Genomic DNA, 27,244 nt, shown 5'->3' with positions numbered 1-27,244 from the left:
ACTTCGGCCATCATCTGTTATTTTACTCCCCAAATGCCAAAACTCATCTACTGCTTTCAGTGTCTCATTTTCTAATTTAATTCTGTCAGCTTCACCTGATGTAATTCGACTAAATTCCATTTTTTTGATGTTCAGTGGGATACAATGGATTTTATTTATGAAGGATTTGATGGTGAAAGACTATTAGTGAAGGTGCATTTGATAGTAATTTAATCTATTTAATTTAACTGATATTGGCCTATATCCGCCTTTCAAGACACTATCCATTCCGTTCAGCTGCTCTTCCAAGTACTTTGCTGTCTCTGAAAGAATTGCGATGTTATCAGCAAACCACAAAGTTTTTGTTTCTTCTCCCTGAAGTTTAATTCCAACTCCAAATTTTTCTTTTGTTTCCTTCATTGCTTGCTCAATGTACAGATGAATAACATTGGGGATAGACTACGACGCTATCTCACTCCCTTCTCAATCATTGCTTCCTTTTCATGCCCCTCGACTGTTATAACTGCCGGCTGATTTCTGTACAAGTTGTAAATAGCGCTTTGCTCCTTGTATTTTACTCCGGCTACTTTCATAATTTCAAGGAGAATATTCCGTTCATCACTGTCAAAAAGCTTTCGCTAAGTCTACAAATGATCTAAACGTAAGTTTGCCTTTCCTTAATCTATGTTCTAATATAAGTGCTAGTGTCAGTACTGTCCCGTGTGTGCCCACATTTCTCCGGAATCCAAACTGTTGTTCTCCAAGATCAGCTTCTACCATTTTTTCCATTCTTCTGTAAAGAATTCATTTGGTATTTTTCAACCATGACTTATTAAACTGATAGTTTGGTAATTTCCACAACCGTCAACACCTGCTTTCTTTGTAATTGCAATTATTACATTCTCCTTCTTGTCTGAGGGTATGTCGGCTGACTCATATACAAGCACACCAGATGGAAGAGTTTTGTCATGGCTGCTCCCCCAAGGCTATCATTACCTCTGACGGAATGTCTTCTTCTCCTGCAGCCTTGTTTCGACTTAGGTCTTTCAGCGCTCTGTCAAATCCTTCTCGCAATGTCTCCCATCTCATATTCATCTATGTCTTCTTCCATTTCTATACTATTGCCTTCGAGTACATCTCCTTTGTATAGACCATCTTCTACCTTTCAGCTTTCCCTTCTTTGCTTGGAGTTGGTTTTCCATCTGAACTAATACCGTTACTTTTATTTTCTCCAAAGGCCTCTTTAATTTTCCTGTAGGTAGTATCTGTCTCTCCCCTAGTGAAATATGCTTCTAAATTCTTATATTTGTCCTCTAACCATTCGTGCTTAGATATTTTGCACTTCCTGTCAGTCTCATTTTTTAGACGTTTTCGCCTGCTTCATTTGCTGCATTTATATATTTCCTCCTTTTGTCAATTAATTTCATTATCTGCTGCGTCATCCAAAAAAAACAAAAATTCTATTAGGCCTACTCTTTTTACTTATCTGATCCTGTGCTGCCTTCACTATTTCATCTCTCAAAGCTACCCATTCGTCTTCTACTGTATTTCTTTTTCCTGTTCGAGTCAATCGTTCCGTAATGCTAAACTCTCTACACCCTCTGGTTCTTTCAGTGTATCCTGGTTCCATCTCCTTAAATTCCTACCTTTTTGCAGTTTTTTCAGTTTTAATCTGCAGTTCACAACCAATAATTTATTATCAGAGTCGCCATCTGTCCCTGGAAATGTCTTACAATTTAAAATCACTCTCCGGAATCCTTGTTTTACCATTACATAACCAACCTGAAACCTCCTCATGTCTCTAGGTCTCTTCCACATATACAGCCCTCTTTCATGATTCGTGAACCACGTATCAGCGATGATTAAATTACGTTCCGTGCAAAACTCTACCAGGCGACTTCCCCTTACATTCCTTTCTCCCAGTCCATATTCACCAACTATTTTTCCCCCTCTTCCTACTATCGAATTCCAGTCCCCTATCAGAATTAAATTTCGTCTCCCTTACGATCTGAATAATTTCTTTTATGTCGTCATACATTTCTTCACTCTCTTCATCATCTACAGAACTAATTGGCATATGAACTTGTACTACTGTGGTAGGCGTGGGCTTCGTGTCTATCTTTGCTACAATAATGCGTTCACTACGCTGTTCGTAGTAGCTTACCCGCATTCCTATTTTTTTATTCATTATTAAATCTACTCCTGCATCACCCCTATTTGATTTTGTATTTGTAACCCTGTGTTCAGCTGACCAGAAGTCTTGTTCCTCCTGTCACCTAACTTCACTAATTCTCACTATATCTGGTTTTAACCTATCCATTTGCCTTTTTAAATTTTCTAACCTACCCACCCGATTAAGGGATCTAACATTCCATGCTCCGATCCGTAGAATGCCAGTTTTGTTTCTCCTGATGAACAAATCCTCCTGAGTTGTTCCTGCCCGAAGAACTGAAAGAAGGGACTATTTTACCTTCGAAATATTTTACCCAAGAGGATGCCATCATTATTGAACCATACAGTAGAGCTGCATGCCCTCTGGAAAAATTACGGCTGTATCTTTACCCTGCTTTCAGTTTAATTCCTTTGTCATCCATGAGTGTCTGGACATTCACTCCGATGCCACTAAAGGCCGTTACACATTACGATAATTTATTTGAGTTTTGAGTGAGATATTTTGATAATATTCTGATGCGGCAGTCGTTGGAGGCTTTGCGCGGTGCCCTTTTGGCGGTCAAACGTATTTTCTTTAGCACATCTTTATGTATACCGTTACGACTTTTTAAAACAATTTTTACACCAATTGTGCAGTAGTGGCGGTTTCTTTATAAATTTCTTTAGAGGGATTTTGTACCAAGTACGGTCCCTCCCACCATGAACTGTTCTCACTAGGTTCACAATTGATTATTGTCACAATTGATTATTGTGATCGTTTCTCAGTTTTGGTTACTGATAATAACTTGATACCAGTGCCTATGAGTTTAATTTGAACACCACAGCACTAAAGATGATCACTATGTGATTGAAAATCGATTTTGCTATCAATAAACCATCAATATTACGGCCAACGCTGACATTCCTTTTAATTCAACATATATGGTCATTGTGCACTCAACACTCCATGGAGTCGCCAATCAATCGACCAGTAGATTGGTAGCATGCAGCCGAACAGGACCTCCCAGTAAAGTGGCGCATGGCTGTCGCATTGAACGGAGATTACGTTGAAAAATGGGGTTTTGTAGTCAAAGTTTGGGGAATAATAAGGTGTATTGTAATCCAGAATAAAACCAGCCTAGTTTCAGAAAAAAATTATATTACTTACTGAACGCCCCTCGTAGTTTACATCTTATGCACGATATTTGGACGACAGTCTGGTCGGAATGCGGGCAGCGAATATGCCTTAACAGCAAAACTCGCAGCACCTGAAGGAGACGACTGGATCGGTCGTCGAAATATTGTGCAGAAAACGGAAAAGACAACTCGGCAGAACACCCGGAAGCACACTGTTAATCAGTCGCGCCGAGAAAACCTGAGAGAATACGTAGCTTCAATATTGTCTGGCGGACGTACGGCACGCACGCGGCTTGGAGGTTTCCTTTTCATAGCTGAACCCGTTTTCTCGAAGTTAAGTATCCACGTGTTAATTGCAGGTGTTGACGAGAAGTGATCTTGGGGCCTTACATAAAAGCGATGGAGAATTTCTCTACGCACAGCCTGCAGATTGTCATTATATTCTCGAAAGCTTTGATAATAAAAGTACGTTGACCACCACACCAAGTATCCATGTTAACTAAACGCCATGATAGCGTGAGCTGCTTTCTATATGTTACTCAGCGTTGACAATCGCCCGGGGCTACCGCATAAATTTCAAAGTGTCCCGTTTCTCTGAATCATCATGTACATTCCTGGCTGTCCTCCTGTGTTAACCTCCCTCCTTTTTTTTCTTTTTTTGGAAACTGGCAGAAGATGCGATTACTCAGACTTGCAGGACTCATATGAGCAATGAGGCTGTAGACATCTCACTGGGGTCTGCAGCTGTGACGCAGATGACAGCCCAGCCGTGGCGTCCCTCCTTACCAAAGGAAGAGATGGTGCACCATCTGGGGAAAAGAAGCTATCCCAAAGGGAGCAAGGTGTGGATCGCAGAATGGCTGCCGGCAGTGACACAGCCCGGACCTTGGAAACTGTGGTAAGGGCTAGTTGGTAAGTGACCACAAAGAGAGAGAGAGACCGGCCCGGCCAAGACTAGTCTGGAGTGAACCTAGAAAACAGGAGCCCTCTCAGGACATCCTCAAGAAAGGCCGACTATGCTGCTGAAGGTGGTATGACCTCCAAGACTGAAGAACAGGAATGTCGGGGAAGTCCAAGTGAAGTCCCACGAAGGATGCCACTAAGAGAAGAGGCAGGTGTTCTGCGGGGAGTAGGAGGCCCTGGAGATCGCGAGAAACAACTAGAACTGGAGATGTCCAGTGGCGGCAATCAAGGGGGAGCGTCACAGAACAGGGTCTGTGAGACGGCGCAAAGCGCACTTCGACGTTTCCTGTTAGAAGACAGCAAGTGTAAGAGATGAGCGTGACCCACACTCAGAATGGAAGAAGAACGGGAGAGGAAGCTGAGCTCTGAGAAGGTGGGCTGAGCGTTGGAAACAGGCAGTGAGCGAGATGAAACCAAGGGCAACTTGTCTAGAGATGATAAGCTGTGGCCAGTGGAGTCGATAGTACAAGGTTCCTGTAGTGGATCAGGATTCTGATATGACTCATATTCTCAACTGAAATGAGACATGTGTTGTTTTTATTTTTTGTTTGACATGAGTTTATTGAACTATCCTGCCAACAGCTTGATACATACTATGGAAAAACTACAATATAAATAGTTTGAACGTTGATTTAAGATTATTTTCCAGTGTCCACAAAGGCACAACATTTATAGCTAACGAATCTTGACATGATATTGACTGTAGAGAGAATAGAACATGAATAGAATATAATAAAGGTTCAGCAGAGTTTGAGGAGCCTACAACGACATAAACACAAATCATCTCCTTTGGTGAGATTTAGAATTACTGTCAAAATAAAGCAGTGCATCTGCAGCTAAGAGCATTTCGAACGTGAAGATACGAAAAATCGGAGAATGATGCTAAAAATCTGTAATAGAATTAGTTTTATTTAGTCGTTCCTCTTTAAATCGCTCCGTATATTTAATGGATGGTGACTGTTTCCACTGATTTTTCAGCAATCGTGCAATGATACAAAGACGGAAATTTCAGCCTATTCACATCGAAGACGACACATTTGTTTAAGTTATGGGTCAACCGCCAATCCCTTCTTCAAGCGCTGAATCTCTGGCAGTCTTCATGCATTTCGGTACAATTTTCTAGCGCTGTGACTTCTCTGTCTGTAATAGCATCATCTCCAAACAGCAAACAGCTTCACAGAACTCCTGGCGTTATCCTTTAAGTTATTTATATACATACTGAACCGCAATGCCCATGTGCTGTTGCCCTGGAGAACGACCGAAGTTGGTTTTACGTCACAAGATTTCTCTCCCTTAATAAAGAAGCGCTGTGATTTATTTGGTAAGACTCCTTCAGCACAATCACAAAGCTGGTCTGATATTCTTTGCCCTCTTATTTTGGCACCTGCACACACGTCCATCATGTGGCCAATACCATGTAGTCAGATCTACTGGCACGATAATCAACGCCCGCAGAATGGAATATTATTCGAACACGAAGCGGTAGCCGATGGTAGTAATTCAATCGACGGAGATCAAATGACATCGACCGGTTTTGACTGTTTACAGAGCGTTGCCACCGGCAGACAAAACATTACTTAGGGCGTATACAACTAGGAAAGCAAAAGCGACACGCATTGTCAACGATCACTGTTATGTGGAGTGAACTTGATTTTGAAAACTTTTATTTATTGACACGTTAAATACCTAGAACACTGTGTGGTCTACTACTTAAAAGAAATGACAGCAAGTCAATGTATTTAGATTTCTATCGATTCAACAGCTCCCTCAGCCAATATGCAACCAAGCGAGTAGCCAAATCACGTATTAAGCAAAATGGAAAGATATACGCAGTCACTAGACACATTAGGAAATCTAACAAGCATTCCACTGCAGGCTTCTTCAATGTTTCAACATGGAATCATTAAATGATTCCCCTCTATTTTCGGAAGTGCTTACATACGTTTCGCGTTGCGTTTACATGCTACAGACGTCACACAGACATCCTCACCAGTGTCAACATGCACTATGTGATCTTCGTGTGAAAGTTTATGCACATATATTGTGAACCAAATAACTGCCTGCCAAACATCAATTGCTTTCTTGGAAGAAATTTCTTTTCTAAATGTGTGAGGAAATATTTATTTACAGCTGCTACTAATATCAGCGGATTAAAGTTTCTGTGAGTCAACTTCAAACAAGCAAACCGACAAATCATTTTACTCAGCATATAACAGACACAAGCATTTTACAATAGCAGCTTCATTTCACTGACTGTTTGTGTGATGTGGTCGACATCCCTAAAGGTGTTCTTTCATTGTGGGCTATTGCCTGACGTGTGTGTGTATGTGTGTGTGTTGGCGTGCGACGCGCCACGAATAATTGGCACACACACCAGACTGTAGCTCGGAACAGAGCCGCCAAACTTCATTGTCTTTAAATAACACGAGAGGTCAAACTCGTGTCGACCGCCAAGTTCGCGTCTTTGTGCCTGTTTCCGAAGAGGAAAGCCAGTTACCGTTCGAATTTTACGGATAGGATATACTGCGTTACCAAAGTCATCCTCCCTCTCCCCCCACCCTCCTTTTACTTTGTAAATAAAGATCTGTGTGATGAAGATATCAGCGGTAATGGAATTTCAGAAGCGTTTTACAAAATGAAAATCGGCAACATGAGCAACGAATACTTTGTGATGTGTTCGACACTGCCGCAGACACACATTTGAAAATTTAGTTGTTACATTTGTAATCCAACTGCACCCACCCACCCTACACACACAGGTGTCAAATATAAACCTAACCGAATAAAAACATCAATAGTATCCCAGTAATTTCGCCTCCTGTCTTAGCTCTATCGTCCTCAGTCGTAGATAAACAGGAATTAACACGCGCAAACGAAAGGAAGAACCCATTAGTGTCGTACTAAACCGACAATGTTAGATTTATGGAGCTGAAGTAGCACTACGAAGCAGACTGGGATACAAGCAGCAGCCGAATGACGTTGTAGGAAATACGAAATGAATACACTAGCGTACCAAAGTTAAACATGATCGGAATAAGAGGGAAATAGAAAAGTGAAGACGAGCGTTGACCATCAAGTTTTCCTAACAACCTGGATTTGTGGTGCTTAGGAGCTGCCAGTTCTTTCAGAAATATTTGAGAGAGTAGTGTACTACAGACTGTATGAACACCTAACACAAAATGGCAGCGGAAACTTTGTGATGTGCTCGACAGTAGCGTACATATACATTTCAAAGAAATCTGCACAGAGTGGGCAATATTCAGTCTCATAAAAGAAATTCTAAGTGAACTGAGCTGTAGAAGATATCCTGTAGGTATTTTCCGTGCTCTCACTAAAGCTTTCGACTGCGTAGAGCATAATACATATGTGATCAAAAGTATCCGGACACCTGGCTGAAAAGTTCGTGGCGCCCTCCACCGGTAATGCTGGAATTCAGTATGGTGTTGGCCCACCATTAGCCTTGATGACAGCTTCCACTCTGGCAGCCATACAGGTGCTGGGAGGTTTCTTGGGGAATGGCGGACCATTCTTCACGGAGTGCTGCACTGAGGAGAGGTATCGATGTCGGTCAGTGAAGCCTGGCACGAAGTTCGCGTTCCAAAACATCTCAAAAGTGTTCTATACGATTCAGGTAGGGCTTTGCGCAGAACAGTCCACTACAGGGATGTTATTGTCGTGTAACCACTCCGCCACAGGCCGTGCATTATGAACAGATGCTCGATCGTATTGAAAGACGCCACCACCATCTCCGAATTGCTCTTCAACAGTGGGAAGCAAGAAGGTGCTTAAAACATCAATGTAAGTCTGTGCTGTGATAGTGCCACGCAAAACAACAAGGGGTGCAAACCCCCTCCATGAAAAACACGACCACAGCATAACACCACCGCCTCCGAATTTTACTGTTGGCACTACACACGCTAGCAGACGCCGTTCACCGGACATTCGCCATACCCACACCCTGCCATCGGATCGCCACATTGTGTACAGTGATTTGTCACTCCACTCAACGTTTTTCCATTGTCCAATCGTCCAATGTTTACACTCCTTACACCAAGCGAGGCGTCGTTCGGCATCTACCGGTGTGATGTGTGGCTTATGAGCAGCCACTCGACCATGAAATCCAAGTTTTCTCACTTCCCGCCTAACTGTCCTAGTACTTGCAGTGGATCCTGATGCATATTGGAATTCCTGTGTGATGGTCTGGATAGATGTCTGCCCATTACACATTACGACCCTCTTCAACTGTTGGCGGTCTCTGTCAGTCAACAGACGAGGTCAGCCTGTTCGCTTTTATGCTGTACGTGTCCCTTCACGTTTTCACTTCACTACAACATCGCATACAGTGGATCTGGGGATGTTTAGGAGTGGAAATCTCGCGTACAGACGTATGACACAAGTGACACGCCATCACCTGACCACGTTCGAAGTCTGTGAGTTCCGCGGAGCTCCCCAGTCTACTCTCTCACGATGTCTGACTACTGAGGTCGCTGATATGGAGTACCTGGCAGTAGGTGGCAGCGCAATGCACCTAATATGAAAAATGTATGTTTTTTTTGGTATCCGGATACTTTCGATCACTTAGTGTATGTATCACCAGTCATAGTCGTATCTAGACATATCAGGGGTCCCATATCACTCCAACTGCACACGCCCCACACCATTACAGAGCCTCCACCAGTTTGAACAGTCTCCTGCTGACATGCAGGATTCTTGGAGTCATGAGGTTGTCCATCCGCTCGATATAATTTGAAACAAGACTCGTCCGACCAGGCAAAATGTTTCCAGTAATCAGCAGTCCAGTGGCGGTGTTGACCTGCCAAGGCAGGGCGTAAAGCTTTGTATCATGCAGTTATCAAGCGTGCACGAATGGGCCTTCGGCTCTGCAAGCCCATATCGACGAAGTTTCGTTAAATGGTTCGAATGCTTACACTTGTTGACGGCCCAGCACTGAAATCTGCAGCAATTTGCGGAAGGGTCGCACTTCTGTTACGTTGAACGATTCTCTTCATTCTTCGTTGGTCCCGTTCTTCCAGGGTCTTTTTCCGACCGCAGCGATCTCGGAGATTTGATGTTTTACCGGATTCCTGATATTCACGGTGCACTCGTGAAATGGTCGCACGGGAAAATTTCCACTTCATCGCTAACTCGGAGTTGCTGTGTCCCATCGCTCGTGCGCCGACTATAACACCGCGTTGAAACTCACTTCAATCTTGATAACCTGCAATTTTAGCAGCAGTAACCGATCTAACAACTGCGTCAGACACTTGTCTTATACAGGCGTTGCCGACCGCAGCGCCGTATTCTGCCTGACAACTTATCTCTGTATTTGAATAAGCATGCCTTTACCAGTTTCTTTGGCGCTACAGTGAAGGCCGGTGGCCGAGCGGTTCTAGGCACTTCAGTCCTGAACCGCGCGACCTCTAGGGTCGCAGGTTCGAATCCTGCCTCGGGCATGGATGTGTGTGTAATGTCCTTAGGTTAGTTAGGTTTAAGTAGTTCTAAGTCTAGGGGACTGATGACCTCAGAAGTCCCATAGTGCTCAGAGCCATTTGAACCATTTGAGCTACAGTGTAGAACATCTACAGCAAGTGCTTACAGGCAACAGGTACTCAAGCATGGACATCCGCAAAGCGCTACATCCCACCAGTCGATCTGATATAATGGGAGAAGAACAAGAAGAAGAGCCCAGGAGGGTAGCCCTTCTACCGTATGTAGGGCCTATCTGCTAAGATCAGCAGGATCCTGAAAAAACACAAAATCAGATGTGTCTTCTGAGCGCGAACATGATCAGTACGCCGGTCGCAGTGGCCGAGCGGTTCAAGGCGCTTTAGTCCGGAACCGCGCTGCTGGTGCGGTCACAGGTTCGAATCCTACCTCAGGCATGGATGTTTGTGATGTCCTTAGGTTAGTTAGGTTTAAGTAGTTCTACCAAAAGACATACTTGCAAGGACATAACATCTATGGCCCAAGCATACGCAAACATAACGGCACAGGCGAACCCCTGTTAATCAGACGCGTTTACTGGATATCCAGCTGAAATACACTGCCGAATAACTGGCACCACACAGGGAAGCCGTACCGTACACTGCATGCAAACAAGCTCCACACATCCCCCACACAGTGAGATGATCTATGGCCGATCTCCCACTACTGTATAACGATCTTGATTGTTCCAGGAATACAGCAGCTGCAGCAACTGGGACAAATCGCCATCGCTTGTCACGGTAATGATGCATGATACCTATACTAACAAATCCAACCTTGCATGAGCTATCGCAGCTAGTAAGCCACTACTGCTCTTACTACCCATCCCACTGTCGCAGAGGTTTTTTCCCCACGGCACGAGCCATGGCACTTTTTTCCCTCTGCTCTTCAAATCGCTACCCTCACTCGCGTTTCGTCCACTATCTATCACCTGATGGACCGTGTTAATGCGTAGCCTTACCCAGACGCACGGACAACATCACAGCCCAGCATCCTGTGATCCACCTAATAGATAACTAACATGTTTACGGAGGTGACAGTAGAACTTTTGGTTTGGTCACCACGTTGGTGCGGGCGTGGAGGGGCCCAATCTCTATTACAAAGTAGTTCTAAGTCTAGGGGACTGAAGACTTCAGGTGTTAAGTTCCATAGTTCTTGGAGCCATTTGAACCATTTTGAACATGATCAGTACGCTGCTTGGAACGGTTAAGGGGTTAAGGAAGTCTGGTATCTGTCATATACCATATGAACGTGGTATGTCTTAGATCGGTCAAACCACCAGAACAGTTGACATAAAATGCAAAGAACACGAATAACATACCAGGCTACGACAAGTCACTAAATCAGCAGTAGCAGAAGATTACGTCGAATTTGCACTCCATGCATTATGATAAAACTAGGATCCTTGCTGAGACCCCCACATTTTGGGACAGTGATTACTGAATGTATCGAAAGCAAGATGCCAGAAGCTGATCAACCGGGATGCAGTATATTAGCCCAATACGGCGTTGATGTTAAAGGTTTCGCTAACGACACGCTCGTGAAGGTGCAAATGCAGAATGTGGATAAGGTAGCCAAGTCGTATCTTGAAGCCTAAAATGTGTCGTCCCAGCACCAGAAAGGCAGAGGCTGACACAGCAGCAGACCAAGAGGAAGAAGACGTTATCCACAGCACTCCTTCGTCGGTATCCCTGGCTGTGCTCGGAGGATGCAGTCCGGAGGGAACTACTCTGGCATGTCCTCCGTAGAGGAGAGGGATACTGTAGCCTAGGCTCGCACCTACAATCAAGCTGCCGACCACACAGCAGTGTGCCGCAGGTTGCCGCCCCTCCAAGGCGCCTGCAATTCAAATGAAGCACGTCGTACCTGAAGCAACCGCTGTGATACCTGATGGCGCTACACTCGCTGGCTATAGTGCCGTCATCAGCGGCACTAGTTCCCCTCCATGCGTCCCATGCTACCACCCTGATTTTCGGGTGTTCTTCCGCCAGACGACCCTACAGGACGCCGCCTGGCCCCTGTTGATGGAGCTTAGAACGTGCAGCATGCATCAGTCGGAGCTTCTTACAAAAGGTGTCTGTGATTTTTGACACATATGTATAGAGTTCTGAAGTATTTTAGTTTTTCGGGTCCAAATGCTGTACTACGTGCCCCGTGTGTGCAGTTAACACATGCAACTGAAGGCAATTTGCTTTTCCAACTAGATAATGTTACATGTCTGTCGGTATACAAATATATTAGTTTTCCTAACAGCATTTAACTATATTCGCTAAACAGATTAGCTTGCTAACATGGTGGTTAACAAATTGATTTGATTAATTGTCTGATTCCTTTTATTTTGATCCTGTAAAATTACATTTTGTACAAAAATTGGACTCTGATACAGGACAAGTCAATGTATACAATATTATATGGACAAAAATACTGTAAACAATACAAATACAAGATGTTCAGTGTAACGTACATTGGTATCAAATAACAGCATTTATAATATAATAAATCTTTTAAAAATCTTATAGCTCTAAAAATTCATTTACATTGCATACAGTATGGTTTATGAGGAACTGTTTCAGTTCCTTCCTGAATACATGACGGCTGCCAGTGTCATGTTTTATATTCAGTGGGAGCTTATTGTAAGTTCTTATTCCATCCTGGATAACTCCTTTTTGAGCTGTACTGGGTGTAGCTGAGCCTTTGTGAAGGCTTTGCTTCTGCCTTGTGTTAAGTCTGTGAATATCACAGTTATTTTGGAAAAGTTGTTAGTTGTTGATTACTAGTATCATCAAGGAGTACATGTACTGACTTGTTAGTGTCAGTATCTAAAATGTCGTGGATAAGTGCCTAAAGGCTGTCCGATTTGAAACACCACAGATCAACATCACAGCTCGTTTTGGTGTTTTAACAACTTTTTCCACTTTTGCAGCATTTCCCCAGAATATCATACGATACGAGATCAGAGAATTGAAATACGCGAATTATGACAAAAGTATTGTTTCCCCTGTCAAGACAGGACAAAATACCTCTTAGTGCAAAATATACTGAGCTTAATTTCTAGAGCGGGTAATCAATATGTTCATTCCATCCTAACTGATGATCCTTTTTTTGCCTAAAAATCTTATATGTAAGGTTTCATTTATTTTCTGACTATTAACATCTATTTCAAGAGCTTGAAGCTTTTCATCTGCTGTCTAAAACAGCATTACAATTGTTTGTGAGACGTTTAATTAGAGACTAATTGTATTGGACTATTTGTGTATTTGTTGCTTTATTGTTTCTGCAGTAATCTGCAGTGAGGATTTCACGTCCTTGATGAAAATATTACTGTCATCAGCAAACATTATTATGTTTGCATTGTTATACATGATACTGGTGGGTCATTAATCAACACTAAGAAGATCAGGGGTCCAAGGAGCAAACCTTGGGGAACACCGTACTTAATAGTTCCCCACTCTTGATTTTATTGCATCACCTGAAGCTGTTAGGACAAATCTTTGCTTCTAGTTATGTAAGTAGGATTCTAGCCATGCTAATGGTTGGTTTCTGATGCCACAGCGTGGAACTTTTTGTACTAATACCTATGTGATTAAAAGTATCGAGACACCCCCAAAAACATACGCTTTTCACATTAGGTACATTTTGCTGCCATCTGCTGCCAGGTACTCCATATCAGCGACCACGGTCATCATTAGACATTGTGAGAAAGCAGAATGGGGTGCTCCGCGGGACTCACAGACTTCGAACGTGGTTAGGTGATTGGGTGTCACTTGCGTCATGCGTCTGCACCCGAGAATTCCACACACGTAAACATCCATATGTTCACTGTATGCGATGTGATAGTGAAGTGGAAACGTGAAGGGACACGTACAGCATAAAAGCGTACAGGCCGATCTCGTCTGTTGACTGATTGAGACAGCCGACAATTGAAAAGGCTCGTAATGTGTAATAGGCAGACATCTCTCCAGACTATCACACAGGAATTCCAAACTGCATCAGGTTCCACTGCAAGTACTAGGACAGTTAGGCGTGAGCTGAGAAAACTTGGATCTCATGGTCGAGCAGCTGCTCATAAGCCACACATCACACCGGTAAATGCCAAACGACGCCTCGCTTGGTGTAAGGAGCTTAAACATTGGACGATTGAACAGTGGAAAAATGTTGTGTTTAGTGACAAATCACGGTACACAATGTGGCGATCCGATGTCAGGGTGTGCATATGGCGAATGTCCGGTGAACGTCATCTGTGTAGTGCCAACAGTAAAATTCGGAGGTGGTGGTGTGATCGTGTGGTCGTGTTCTTCGTGGAGGGGGCTTGCGCCCTTGTTGTTTCGGGTGGCACTATCACAGCATAGGCATACGCTGATGTTTTAAGCACATTGTTGCTTCCCACTGTTGAAGAGCAATTCGGGGATGGTGGTTGCATCTTCCAACACCATCGAGCTCCTGTTCATAATGCATTGCCTGTGGCGGAGTGGTTACAGGATGGTAACATCCCTGTAATGGACTGGCCTGCACAGAGTGCTGACCTGAATCCTATAGAACACCTTTGGGATGTTTTGGAACGCGGACTTCGTGCCAGGCTTCACTGACCGACATCGATACCTCTCCTCAGTGCAGCACTCCGTGAAGAATGGTCTGCCATTCCCCAAGAAACCTCCCAGCACCTGTATGCCTGCCAGATTGGAAGCTGTCATCGACGTTAAGGGTGGGCCAAACCATATTGAATTCCAGCATTACCGAAGGATTGCGCCACGAACTTGTGAGTCATTTTCAGCCAGGTGTCCGGATACTTTTGATCACGTATTGTACGTAAGCATCCTGTTTGATCACCTGCATCCATTCATGTGCATTCCGACTGACTTGGGAAATTCCAGCAGGACTATATGACGCTCCGCACGTCCAGAATTGCTACAGAGTGGCTCCAGGAGCAATCGTCTGAGTTTAAACACTTTCGCTGGCCGCCAAACTCCCCAGACACGAACATTATTGTGCATATCTGGGACGCCTTGCATCGTGCTGTTCAGAAGAGATCTCCACCCGCTTGTTCTCTTACGGATATATGGACAGACCTGCAGGATTCATGGTGCCAATTCCCTCCAGCACTACTTCAGACATTAGTCGAGAGCAAACCACGTCGTGTTCCGGCACTTCTGCGTGCTCGCAGGGGCCCTATACGATATTAGGCAGGTGTACAAGTTTCTTTTGGCTCTTCAATGTAATTCTGCTGCCGGACTGTCTGAGTCCGACAGTGTCTTGGCTCGGGGTACAAGTGTTCTCAGTCTTCTGCACCGGATGATGGCAGCTGACAGCCAATAGATATAAGTCGCTGTGTGTAGGTTTCCTATACACACTGTCTTTGTTTTCACCAGGAAGTCCAGGAATGGAAGTTGACCATCGTTCTCTAGTTCCACTGTCAACTTGAAGTTGGGGTGTGTCGAGTTCAGATGGCCAAGGAACTCGTCCAGTCTTTCCCGGCCATGTGGCCAAATGACGAATGTGTTGTCAACATACCTGAAGGAACAGGTCGGCTGATAAGCAGGCAGATCCTCGGATTTCTCCATAAACAGATCTGCCACAACCGGAGATATGGGGTTACCACCGCCAGCCTTTCAGTCTATTCATAAAATTGGTCTTCACATAGAAAGGAAGTCGATGTTATAATATGCTTGAAAACGTCCAGCAGAGCTCCATCAAATCCCTCACTGATTAAACTGATCGTGTCCTGAAGTGGTACCTTTGTGAACAGAGGCACAACTTAAAAGCTGACGATGATATCTGTGTTCGAGATTCGAAGGTTTTTGATACGTTCCGCTAAGTCCGAGACGTTGTGGATGTGGTGGGCGCACTTTCGCACATACGGTGCTAACATCTTCTTAAGTGGGATGGCTGCAGGTTAGGTGTCTGCACGAATATTGCTTACGATTGGGCGATGCGGTATATATCCCCTTTAAGGGGTGCTCCCTGCCGCCGTTGGATAAGCAGCTGAGCAGCAAGTCGTATACTCCTAGCTCACTCATTTGTTACATAGTTTAATTCTTAATTTCTTTGCGTGTTTTTGGTACTTGCATTGTTTAATTCATAAATTTCGGGCGTATTATAGTATTTGAGAGTTGTAACATCGCGTTTTAGTACCTGAATAGTGTAAATTCGCGTAGTCGTTTGTCTTCTGTTTTTGTTTTGAACGGCCAGTGTCGGTTGGTCACAGTCAGTGTGCTCCCTGCCGCCGTTGGATAAGCAGCTGAGCAGCAAGTCGTATACTCCTAGCTCACTCATTTGTTACATAGTTTAATTCTTAATTTCTTTGCGTGTTTTTGGTACTTGCATTGTTTAATTCATAAATTTCGGGCGTATTATAGTATTTGAGAGTGTAGCATCGCGTTTTAGTACCTGAATAGTGTAAATTCGCGTAGTCTCCTTCCGCCGCCGAGCAGTGTCAGCAGTGCGCAAGTAGCAGCATTACTGCATTTACTAGGCAATCTTGTATTTTAATAACCGTTTAAATTTTGTTGATTTGTTTGCGCTCTCTGTAGATTAGTTCAGACGTTCTTTGCAAAACAGTTTTTAGCATGGACAGGGACTGCAACTGCTGTGTTCGGATGCAGACTGAGTTGGCATCCCTTCGCTCCCAGCTTCAGGCAGTGTTGGCTTCGGTCACACAGCTTGAGGCTGTTGCCAATGGACATCACTGTGGGGGTCCGGATGGGGGTTTGTCGGGGACGGCCAGCTCGTCCCACGCATCCCCTGATCGGACTACGACTGTGGTTGCCCGGGATACTGCCCGCATTGAGGCTGATCCCTCACCTGTGGTAGAGTGGGAGGTCGTCTCAAGGTGTGGCAGGGGGCGAAAGACATTCCGGAGGGCTGAACGGAAAGCCTCTCCAGTTTGTCTGATGAACCGGTTTCAGGCTCTGTCTCAGGCTGATACTGATCGTCGGCGCGTAATGGGGCCCCTTAGGGAAATGGCAGCAAGAGAGGGGAAGAAAACCAATGTGCACTCCGTGTGCATACCGGGGGGAGTCATTCCAGATGTGGAAAGGGTCCTTCCGGATGCAATGAAGGGTACAGGGTGCACCCATCTGCAGGTGGTCGCTCATGTCGGCACCAATGATGTGTGTCGCTATGGATCGGAGGAAATCCTCTCTGGCTTCCGGCGGCTATCTGATTTGGTGAAGACTGCCAGTCTCGCTAGCGGGATGAAAGCAGAGCTCACCATCTGCAGCATCGTCGACAGGACTGACTGCGGACCTTTGGTACAGAGCCGAGTGGAGGGTCTGAATCAGAGGCTGAGACGGTTCTGCGACCGTGTGGGCTGCAGATTCCTCGACTTGTGCTATAGGGTGGTGGGGTTTCGGGTTCCGCTGGATAGGTCAGGAGTCCACCACACGCAACAAGCGGCTACACGGGTAGCAGGGGTTGTGTGGCGTGGGCTGGGCGGTTTTTTTAGGTTAGATGGCCTTGGGCAAGTACAGAAAGGGCAACAGCCTCAACGGGTGCGGGGCAAAGTCAGGACATGCGGGGACCAAGCAGCAATCGGTATTGTAATTGTCAACTGTCGAAGCTGCGTTGGTAAAGTACCAGAACTTCAAGCGCTGATAGAAAGCACCGAAGCTGAAATCGTTATAGGCACAGAAAGCTGGCTTAAGCCAGAGATAAATTCTGCCGAAATTTTTACAAAGGTACAGACGGTGTTTAGAAAGGATAGATTGCATGCAACCGGTGGTGGAGTGTTCGTCGCTGTTAGTAGTAGTTTATCCTGTAGTGAAGTAGAAGTGGATAGTTCCTGTGAATTATTGTGGGTGGAGGTTACACTCAACAACCGAACTAGGTTAATAATTGGCTCCTCCCGACTCAGCAGCATTAGTGGCAGAACAACTGAGAGAAAATTTGGAATACATTTCACATAAATTTTCTCAGCATGTTATAGTCTTAGGTGGAAATTTCAATTTACCAGATATAGACTGGGACACTCAGATGTTTAGGACGGGTGGTAGGGACAGAGCATCGAGTGACATTATACTGGGTGCACTATCCGAAAATTACCTCGAGCAATTAAACAGAGAACCGACTCGTGGAAATAACATCTTGGACCTACTGATAACAAACAGACCCGAACTTTTCGACTCTGTATGTACAGAACAGGGAATCAGTGATCATAAGGCCGTTGCAGCATCCCTGAATATGGAAGTTAATAGGAATATAAAAAAAGGGAGGAAGGTTTATCTGTTTAGCAAGAGTAATAGAAGGCAGATTTCAGACTACCTAACAGATCAAAACGAAAATTTCTGTTCCGACACTGACAATGTTGAGTGTTTATGGAAAAAGTTCAAGGCAATCGTAAAATGCGTTTTAGACAGGTACGTGCCGAGTAAAACTGTGAGGGACGGGAAAAACCCACCGTGGTACAACAACAAAGTTAGGAAACTACTGCGAAAGCAAAGAGAGCTCCACTCCAAGTTTAAACGCAGCCAAACCCCTCAGACAAACAGAAGCTAAACGATGTCAAAGTTAGCGTAAGGAGGGCTATGCGTGAAGCGTTCAGTGAATTCGAAAGTAAAATTCTATGTACCGACTTGACAGAAAATCCTAGGAAGTTCTGGTCTTACGTTAAATCAGTAAGTGGCTCGAAACAGCATATCCAGACACTACGGGATGATGATGGCATTGAAACAGAGGATGACACGCGTAAAGCTGAAATACTAAACACCTTTTTCCAAAGCTGTTTCACAGAGGAAGACCGCACTGCAGTTCCTTCTCTAAATCCTCGCACAAACGAAAAAATGGCTGACATCGAAATAAGTGTCCAAGGAATAGAAAAGCAACTGGAATCACTCAATAGAGGAAAGTCCACTGGACCTGACGGGATACCAATTCGATTCTACACAGAGTACGCGAAAGAACTTGCCCCCCTTCTAACAGCCGTGTACCGCAAGTCTCTAGAGGAACGGAGGATTCCAAATGATTGGAAAAGAGCACAGATAGTCCCAGTCTTCAAGAAGGGTCGTCGAGCAGATGCGCAAAACTATAGACCTATATCTCTGACGTCGATCTGTTGTAGAATTTTAGAACATGTTTTTTGCTCGAGCATCATGTCGATTTTGGAAACCCAGAATCTACTATGTAGGAATCAACATGGATTCCGGAAACAGCGATCGTGTGAGACCCAACTCGCTTTATTTGTTCATCAGACCCAGAAAATATTAGATACAGGCTCCCAGGTAGATGCTATTTTTCTTGACTTCCGGAAGGCGTTCGATACAGTTCCGCACTGTCGCCTGATAAACAAAGTAAGAGCCTACGGAATATCAGACCAGCTGTGTGGCTGGATTGAAGAGTTTTTAGCAAACAGAACACAGCATGTTGTTATCAATGGAGAGACGTCTACAGACGTTAAAGTAACCTCTGGCGTGCCACAGGGGAGTGTTATGGGACCATTGCTTTTCACAATATATATAAATGACCTAGTAGATAGTGTCGGAAGTTCCATGCGGCTTTTCGCGGATGATGCTGTAGTATACAGAGAAGTTGCAGCATTAGAAAATTGTAGCGAAATGCAGGAAGATCTGCAGCGGATAGGCACTTGGTACAGGGAGTGGCAACTGACCCTTAACATAGACAAATGTAATGTATTGCGAATACATAGAAAGAAGGATCCTTTATTGTATGATTATATGATAGCGGAACAAACACTGGTAGCAGTTACTTCTGTAAAATATCTGGGAGTATGCGTGCGGAACGATTTGAAGTGGAATGATCATATAAAATTAATTGTTGGTAAGGCGGGTACCAGGTTGAGATTCATTGGGAGAGTGCTTAGAAAATGTAGTCCATCAACAAAGGAGGTGGCTTACAAAACACTCGTTCGACCTATACTTGAGTATTGCTCATCAGTGTGGGATCCGTACCAGATTGGGTTGACGGAGGAGATAGAGAAGATCCAAAGAAGAGCGGCGTGTTTCGTCACAGGGTTATTTGGTAACCGTGATAGTGTTACGGAGATGTTTAATAAACTCAAGTGGCAGACTCTGCAAGAGAGGCGCTCTGCATCGCGGTGTAGCTTGCTCGCCAGGTTTCGAGAGGATGCGTTTCTGGATGAGGTATCGAATATATTGCTTCCCCCTACTTATACCTCCCGAGGAGATCACGAATGTAAAATTAGAGAGATTAGAGCGCGCACGGAGGCTTTCAGACAGTCGTTCTTCCCGCGAACCATACGCGACTGGAACAGGAAAGGGAGGTAATGACAGTGGCACGTAAAGTGCCCTCCGCCACACACCGTTGGGTGGCTTGCGGAGTATAAATGTAGATGTAGATGTAGAAAGACCTTTGGTAATCCATACAGTCTGGGTGGTACTGGTGCCTTAGCTATCAGTTGCTTGACCATCTTCTCAGGCCACCCAGCTTCCTTAAGAAGAGCACTGGTTTTCCTGTCCATTCTATCGGTCGGGTCGTTCTCTAGTTGATTGTAAGCAGGGCTCTCTAAAAGATGACGGATCTTCTGGCCATAGACGGACTTCAGGAGTACAACAATTGAGTTCCCCTTGTCCGTCGGTAACACCACTAAGTTTTCTTCTTCCCGTATTCTCTTGAGAGCCATCCTCTTGTCTCTTGAGATGTTTGCTTTGGATGACCTGGTTCTGGGGAGTGCCCTGCACGTCTCTCTCCGAATCTGTTCTGCAACATTTGATGGTAGAGTGTGACCACTTGCTCCACAGAGCTGACGAAACTGGAAACGGGTAGGTCTCTATTAGTGACTGCAAAGCTGAGGGTCCTTGCGAGTATTTTTAAAGTGGCATCACTCAGATTTACCACCTTGCGGGTATCAAGTGTCTGTTGCACTCTTTTACCCAAAATTTCGCCAGTTGTCGAGCTGTAGCGTTGTGTTTGATGCATACCGTCCATTCTGCCCCCGTCCTCTGATGGTAAGTTGTTTGCCAAGTCCACATGCAGGCGTAGTAGCTCCCTGGAGGTGACGTCCACTCTATGCCCACAATACGCAATTCCCACAGCAGCCTGAATCGGCAGGAAGCGCACCTTGTAGGGGCGTGCCGAACCCACAAGGCGAGGAGAATGACAGGGGCACGACAGGGAATCGGAGCGGTCGCCAACAGCATGGGAAACCAGAATGATATTCAGATATGAAACGTACTGCCAGGACGTTTCAACATGGGAAACGCCTGCAGCGTGCCGATAGTCTTGGGAAACCGTTTGGCGGGCGCGGGCATCTCAGGGGAAAACGGCGGAAACGGGCGCGGACTGAAGACGGAACGTCTGGAGGGGAATAGCACCGCCAGAAACGGCCGTAGCGTGCACGGACGCCGTAGGGAACACCAGACTTCGACCAGGCATAAGTATGGAACACCGTCAGCTTGTCAACCAGCCACAGGAAGGCGCCGAGTTACGACGTCCGAAATATTGTGTAGGGATGACGCAGACAACGAGCAGTACACTCCGATCCCACGAGATGACAATAATTCAATTATTTAAAGAGATGGTTACTTGATACTTGTGAATTTTATACATTTGTTCTTCTGATTAATTGCTTGTAAAGAGTTAATTTGTGACTGTTGCAGTGTAAGGACGCGGGATTACGCAGTTTGTTACTGACATTGCGTTGGCTAAGATCTGTATCAGCGAATCAGAGGACAGCAGGACAGTACGTTCGTACATATTTTGTGGGCTAAAGAAATGCCTTGTAAAGCCTAGAGAAGTTCAGAACTCAGCCTTCATCACGTTTAGAGGTAAATATAAGAAGCTCTGAATTTTATGTGATAATTTTGCGGGATTATGAGTTACATTTGACCGTGGAGTTCCGCAAAATGAACCCACGCGAGTGTGAAAGGAGAACGTTCGAAATGTCGATTTTTCTCTATAAACTTTGAGTAAATTAAAATCCACGTGGCATATTGTGCAAGTCAGGACTAAGAACTGAAATTTCAGAAGGGTCGAGTTGTGGAGTATTTGAGCGAGCATTGTGTCACAGAGAATCCGTTTTGTGATCTTTTACGTAACAGGGTCAGTTAAATACCGTAAGCTGGCTGTTACGAGTGGCTGTGATTGCATATGTGCGTGTACCTGAAACTAGCACGAGATTGTCGGTGTTTTTGTATCAAACAAGTAACAATACATTGAAATTGAAGTCTTCACTCAGAAACTAAGTATCATTAAAAGCTCTGTTAACCTGAAACCAAAAATTTTTCATGCAGCCTGCAGATACAAATAGTGGGGCTGGTTCTAATATAGCTTGTAGAGTCGAGCAACAATGCTTCGTTTCCAACAGAGAAGGCCTATGATGGAGCTGCAGAAGACGAGAAGTTCACCGCAAGGGGAGAGGACGTTTCTGTAAGAAGAACAACAGAACCGCGCCATTACAAAGAGATAAAAATATGACCTACAGTGTTGGCTAGAGTGTACACATGAAAGTGTAATATGAATCTATATCACGGATGTGGCCTACAACTGCGAAAATTGTTAGAGAATTGGAGAAAGATCCCCAGAACAGCAACAATAAACACCAAAGTACATATGTGTGTAACTAGCTGGCTGTGGATGTTAAATCTTCACGTTTCCCTCACGTCCGTCGCTGCATTAACAACACATACCACTCTTAAATGATGCGAGTGCGGAAGGTGGCTTCAGTAGTCACTAGACCTCCGTTGTTTGTCGGAGTCATCTCTCTCTGCGGATACCTTCTCTGGCGGCCTAAAATGAAGAGCATTCTCGACGGCATCCCTGAAGTATGAGTGCTGTTCGTTGTTTCTGCAGCAATTGCTTTCTTCGGCGTCCCTGCTGCAAGTCTACTCTTTGAGGTTGCTGCAGTAAGTGTTGCCCCTGCAGTAGGTGTTTTCTGGCCGAGCGGTTCTAGGCGCTTCAGTCCGGAACCGCGCGACTGCTACTGTCGCAGGTTCGAATCCTGCCTCGGGCATGGATGTGTGTGATGTCCTTAGATTAGTTAGGTTTAAGTAGTTCTAAGTTCTAGGGGACTGATGGCCTCAGATGTTAAGTCCCGTAGTGTTCACAGTCATTCTTCGACGTCTCCGATGGAAGTCTACTAAAAATGTACTCTCCAAAACTTAGCGTCGGAATTTCGCTGGCCAGCTGTAGCAGGCCTTGCGAGTTCTGACGAACAATATTTTTATAAACAATTTTTTGTTAACAATCTCCCACTCACGAATTTATCATGCTTAACCAGTGATGGTATGGTCGGGAAAGAAAGGAGGTACTATATCCTACTACAGGACAGATTTCCAGCCACGGTCAGCCAAAAACCTTGCACGTAGGCACATGTGGGGAATCGCGCCTTCTACTCAAATAATTACTGTGATCTAACGACAAAACGTCTGACTCATACTTGAATGAACATTTCTGCACGTCGCGGCGGCATCCAACGGCTGGTCCCACAGTACGAAGCTCTGTGTTTTCTTCTGGTCTTCAGATCTTGTCTAGCCAAGAAGGATTCCGTTTAGCATCTCACACAATGCTATTTTCATGGAACGCAATCCCCCCTCTCGTACGCTCCTGCTGTGTGGACACAGGACACTGCCGTTTCCCTGTTCCATATCTGGGTGGAGACAGCTCTCAGTGCGAAACAAGTTTACAATTCTACGGTCCTCCTAAGTTAACTTTCCTGTCACGAGCCAACTAAATAAACTTCCCAAAGTTGCAGAAATAACACATTTAAAAGGAAAGGTGGAAAATAAGTAATCATCAGTGCAATCATTGGCATTATTCAATATTGTCTGCAGTTTTGATGCAATGTTAAAGAAATGACTATGCAGATCACTGGGATCCTCATATTACATTTAAAAAATAGGTTATGTCATACTTTGAGCATAAACTCTGCACATGATTATAGGAAAATGGTAATGCCAGGTAAATGTAGCGAAATGTAGGAAAACGTGCAAGGTATAGAGGCCCATGGTGTAGTGACTGGCAGCTGACATTAAGAAAAGTATAGAGTTGTGAGAAAAAGGCTAATTGGCCGACTATTGTACTATTAAACTGTTGGCAATCAATCAATTAGTAATAAGCGTAAAATATCGAAGAATATGCACATGGAACAATCCTGAAGTGGAACGACAGGTTGGACCTATCGGTACCAGAGGCCAGGTTTGTCCTGTTGCGTAAAGATGTTACAGAATGTAAGATGGTAAGTGCGCAAACAGAGATAAAATAGAGCAATGATAATATTTATTTCGCTTCTATATTATTTTCTGGGGTGCAGGTTTCGGCGACAGACTGAGCTGTAGCGTAGCCTGACGTCTAGATTATGTTGAAATATGAAAGTCTGGATGTTAGCGAAACTAAGGATTGTGATAACTTGAGAATAATATAGTTCCTGTTATGTAGCGTATTTTAGTTACATTAGATTTCGACGAGTAATTTATGTACTCCAATTTGACGTCGCGTGAAAGCAGATATGCTGTCAGGTTCAATGTTTTCGGAACGACAACATAAATCTAGTTGTAGGTAAACGAGATGCATTGGAAGAACACTAAGGAAATATAATTCACCCACGAAAAAGGTAGCTCACACAACCTTTCTTTGGTTGTTACTTGAATGTAGCTTGACAGTCTATATCTCTTGCCAGATAAAGTTAACAGAAGAGATAGAGAAGACTGAAAGAAGAGCAGTACGTTACGCCACGTTTAGTAACCGTAAGTGTCAAAAGTGTCTCGGAGATAATCATCAAATTCCAGTGCAAGACGTTACAAGGATGTGTTGTGTATCACAGAGTCGTATAGAATAAAGTTCCGAAAGTGTACGTTCGCAGAAGAGCCAGACAACGTATTACTTGCTCCCACAAACATCTCACTAAGTGGTAATAGTCTGAATGTACAGCGAATTTTCTTCCCATGCACCATTCTCGAATGGATACAGGAAGAAGAGAATTGAGTCCAGTGGCTCAAAACAGCGAATTTTCGGATGTTGCAGTGGCTTTTAGTGGGCGAGGTTCAGGCACAAGAAAGGTGCAGTGATCTTACGCGGGTCTCACAAGCAAGGCATGAAACAAGAACAATTTTATTTTAACAAAAACAATGGTATTTATTTACATACGATCCATTCATGGAGCTGACTGACAATGGAAGAAAATGGCCTCTTAATCGAATCAAAATCTGATAATTATCTCTCGAGTTTAAGACAGAAAGACAAGTCGGGAAGTAATACATGTCCAGTATCACTCACAATCAGTGTTAATAGAACAATTCAAATTCCACACGGTCCACAAGAGGATAGCTGTCTGCAATCACAACTACCAAAGTCAATAAACCGGCGGCTAAGAAGTTCTGGTGCCAGAATCCTCAGAAACCAACGTCGTTGAAGCTGAAGCTTCTTGCTGACACCTGGCTGCTTGTTGTAGATGCGAAGGAGTGATGTACAGGTTAGCACGGCGGCTGGAACTTCTTATCTGCTTGCAGACTGCGATATGTAGATCCTTGACAGTCTCAGCAAACTGAAATGGCTGCAGGGCAGCCGGCCGGCATCCTAAATACCCGCCCACCCACATGGTGAAACGATATTCACTCGGTGCTGGTGGGAATATGAATCGCAGATGCAAAGTAGTGCCAGAGTTGCAGCGCAGTTGACGGCGATAATCGCGCCGCTGGTAGCGAGACTAGCGGCTATCATGCCAAATCTAGAACCTCACGTTTTCGTGGCGGTTGCTCCTTGACAACAGACCGTTTTATTGACGTTGCCCGGAGAGTTTAGTTTCGATCTTCCTGAAGCGGGGTCGCCAGTGGGCCGGAGCTTCGGCAACCCGCCGGACACACCTGTATTGCTAATAGCTGTCGACGCAAGGCATAGCCTGGGTGTATAGCAACAGGCGGCGCAAGACAACGGCGGCCTTTGAAAATGTAAATTTGTGTAACCTGTCACAGTTATTGCTCTTCAAACTACGCATTTTGAAGGACTATGCTCCATCATCAAGCGCATTTATGTCAGTTAATACTGCACACACTTTCCTAGACAAAATTTCTGTATGTAGTGAGAAGTTTGATTTTGGAGCCGGATTTACATGACATATCCTTCCTATTATACGCTGTGGCGGCAAGAAGGGCATCCGGCCACCCCTTAAACTTACCATGCCACATCCGATTAACCATGGCCGACCCGGCGTAACTGCGGGACAAGGCTCAGGCAAAGAAGAAGAAGAAGAAGATCCTTCCTATTATACGCTATAAGGCAGAAAAGACGCACTGCGAAGGAATTATCCGAATGGGAGAGAAGTCGGACCGAACGAGGTGGCGCAGTGGTTAGACACTGGACTCGCATTCGGGAGGACGACGGTTCAATCCCGCGTCCGGCCATCCTGATTTAGGTTTTGCGTGATTTCCCTAAATCGTTCCAGGCAAATGCCGGGATGGTTCCTTTGAAAGGGCACGGCCGACTTCCTTCCCCGTCCTTCCCTAACCCAATGAGACCGATGACCTCGCTGTCTGGTCTCCTTCCCCAAAGAACCCAACCCCTTGTATGACATAAATCGGTAGATGTGAAATACGTGTACAGACAACCAATAATTAAAGTTTTAAAAACTTGGATGATTTATTCAAGAGAATGAACATCATAAGATGAGCGAATTAGTAACGCGTTGATCCACCTCTTGGCCTTATGCTACACAGTTATTCGGCTTGGCATTCATTGATGGTGAAGTTGGATTTTTTCCTGAGGTATGACGTGTCAGATTCTGTGCAATCGGCGCGTTAGATCGTCTTAAATCCGAGCTCGTTGGAGGGTCCTGCCCTCAATACTTAAAACGTTCTCAGTTGGGAAGAAATCCAGTGACCTTGTTGGCCAAGGTAGGATTTGTCAATCACGAAGACAAGCAGTAGAAACTCTCTCCGTGTGTGGACGGACATTATCTTGCTGAAATGTAAGCCCAGGATGGCTTGCCATGAAGGGCAACAAAACGGGGCGTAGAATATCGTCGACGTACCGCTGTGTTGTTAGCGTGCCGCGAATGACAACCAAGGCGGTTCTGCTATGAAATGAAACGGCACAGCAGGCGATCATTCCCCGTTGTCGGGCCACATGCAGGATGAGAGTCGCTATTCCACCGCTGTCCGGGGCGTCTCCAGATACGTCATCGATAGTCATCGAGGCTCAGTTTCAAGCGAGACAGTTCACGGAAGACAATTTTATTACATTAGTGGAAAAATATCCGCTACCAGTCACAATAAAAGGTTGTTTATTCGTCACACGATCGGTTTCGGGCTGGCGCCCATCTTCAGGTGTTTATACAATCATGTACATGTTTGTACTGTTGGAGATCAAAAAAGATGAAGCACCATTATTACAGTTATGCTGTGGTGATAGTTTTGCCACTTAGTTACATACACACTTATACCAAATATAGCTCCAAATTACACTATTATGATGTGCACTCGTGAAATACACTATGTTTACATACAAACATGCCGGCACATGTTTGTATGTAAACATAGTGTATTTCACGAGTGCACATCATAGTAGTGTAATATGGAGCCATAATTGGTAAAACTGATATATGGACGTGAAAATGACCATAAGTGTGTAT

Source organism: Schistocerca piceifrons, chromosome 2 (assembly GCF_021461385.2).
Source record: "Schistocerca piceifrons isolate TAMUIC-IGC-003096 chromosome 2, iqSchPice1.1, whole genome shotgun sequence".
NCBI lineage: Eukaryota > Metazoa > Arthropoda > Insecta > Orthoptera > Acrididae > Schistocerca > Schistocerca piceifrons.
Note: the sequence above shows the minus strand (reverse complement) of the source record.